We start from the raw sequence: 2,277 nt of genomic DNA, 5'->3' as shown, positions 1-2,277 counted from the left end.
CAAGAACTACTCCTAGGTGGACTGTAAAAAATTGATTCACGCTCCCTTAGTTCAATGACAGGTTGATTTTCAGGGATAGGGATGCCTACTTCTTCTTCTTCTGAAGCAAGTTCTTCAATAGAAATAAGTCCATAAGGAAGATCTTGAGTGATTACTCTCTCTACCCTAGGTGAACCAGGACCACTAAAAGTTGGAGAAACAAACCCCGATGTCGGATTAGCAGCAAATTCACTTTCAGGCTTGGATATTTTGGGTTCTTCACCTATATCACTAGTAGATGAAAAGCTACCAGCAATTTTGGAGACAGACACTGGCTGTGGATTATATTCTGCTACTGGCGTTTGAAAATCAGGATGTACTATCAAAGAAGATTCTCCTTCTTCCGGTGACCCTACTCTACTGTCTCTAGGAGTTACGAGGACTTTTAAGTCTTCAAGTTGGCTCGGTACTTCCTCAGGAGGTTGGCCCCGAAGTCTACGGGACTTCCTCAATAACTCAGCCATGTTTATAATCTCAGGAGACTGGCCCCGAAGTCTACGGGACTGTCTTGGTAATTCAGGCACAGTTAAAGACTTTTAACTACTTCACACACAAACAAAGTAAAATCTCAATAAAAAGCACCTAAGGTCTCTAAAGAACTAAACAAATTTGAATCACATGCCTAAAGAATCTAGGAGATCAAACACACACAAACAGTAACTTTCCGGACCGAAAACACTAGTTGGTGATGAAATCCAACGTCGCAGAGTTCAGTACAGAAATGGCAGTTGGAACAGTTACCCCGGCAACCTGCTTAATGAATAGACTGGCACAAGTTCCTCCACTTAACTGTCTCGAGTGAAGTGAACCCCCCAGAAAATCCAAGTGAGTCTAGCCGACGTCTGCTCTAGGTCAGTGGGATCTTCCCACCACTGTCACCTCAGGAAGAGTCCTAAAGAATATGGCCACTAAGGTTACCAACTGAGACAAATACACCTGGGGGAGCAGTCTACGATCCGATACGCACGCAAGGGCAGAGTAGCAAGCTCAATCCCCTTGAAGGCTCCTTGACATAATCCAAGGTTTACCAACAAGTGACCCCAGGCTCCTCGACAATGGTTAATCCGAGGTTTACCATTTTTAATACGTGAATATCTGGCGTCGTTCCCAATGAGGAAGGATTGATTCCCACACTGGTTCAGACACGATCTCGTGCTTCTCCTTTAAGAGGAGCTTCCCTAGAGCATAAATGCAACAATTGGATTCTTCCCTACCATAAGATACAGCTACTTGTTTGTTTTTACTGTCTTGGATAGTTAATTACTCTCCTACTCGAAGACACTAGCCTAAGCTAAGTTGGTGTATCAGATCCCTAGAAATAAAAATGTTACTAGGTGAATTTTACTTTAAGCGTTAATTTTAGTGGTTTTTGTTTAAGTCCAAAGGTGCGGAGATGAAACTCGTGGTATGAAGACGACTCAAAATCACTAAAAATGCACCTAAGATGATTTAAACACTCTTTTTCTCTTCGATGAACTTCTAAACTAAGAAAGAGTTTGAGAATGCAAATACTTTGTAAACACAAATCTTTCTCAATTAAACAAATTAAAAGAAGAGCTTTTCCTTTCCAAAGCACTCAAAACGAGACAACTAATTATTTCACAAAAATTTCCCTTTTTCGTTTCAAAGCATTCAAACACTACAAAAAACAAACTTTTTTCAAAAGAGATTTTTTTATATTTTGTAAATAAAACACTCAAAACTAATGAAAATAACTAACCTTGAGAGCTACAAACTATAAAAACCTATTTGAAGTCAAAGCCTACTAAAAGTCCTTTTTAAGGATGTTTTACTCAGCTAGATGCAAGCTAAGGACTAATTTATGCAGAATCACAAATCAGTCAAGAACAACCAATTTCGTTTTCTTTTTGAAAATGAAAATCCAAACTCTCAAACACAAGCTTTTCGAAGTTTTGTAAAGAGAAAACTCAAAGCAGATTCCTCAAACAAGGGGAGATTTCATTAATGGTCAGACTCATAAGAAAGTTGGTAGACACTAAGGTGATCTGAAGTCCCTACAACCTCTAAGCTCAGAGCCACTACACAACCAAAACGAAAAACAAACCCAACAAGCAAAACTCCTAGGAATTTCACCTAAAACCCTAACACTAACGAAATCAATCCAAGGAAAGCTTCTGACAAGTTATATGCGGGTCTAGGCAGTGGATAACAATTTCTAAAGACAAACTAAGCTGACTGATAGAGGAAATTTTAGGGTTTTCAAAATTTTGACAGGGT

Source organism: Pinus tabuliformis, chromosome Q (assembly GCF_031772625.1).
Source record: "Pinus tabuliformis cultivar Carrire ecotype Pingquan chromosome Q, CPIR1, whole genome shotgun sequence".
NCBI lineage: Eukaryota > Viridiplantae > Streptophyta > Pinopsida > Pinales > Pinaceae > Pinus > Pinus tabuliformis.
The sequence above is the reverse complement of the archived record's forward strand: the minus strand, read 5'-3'. Positions refer to the sequence as shown.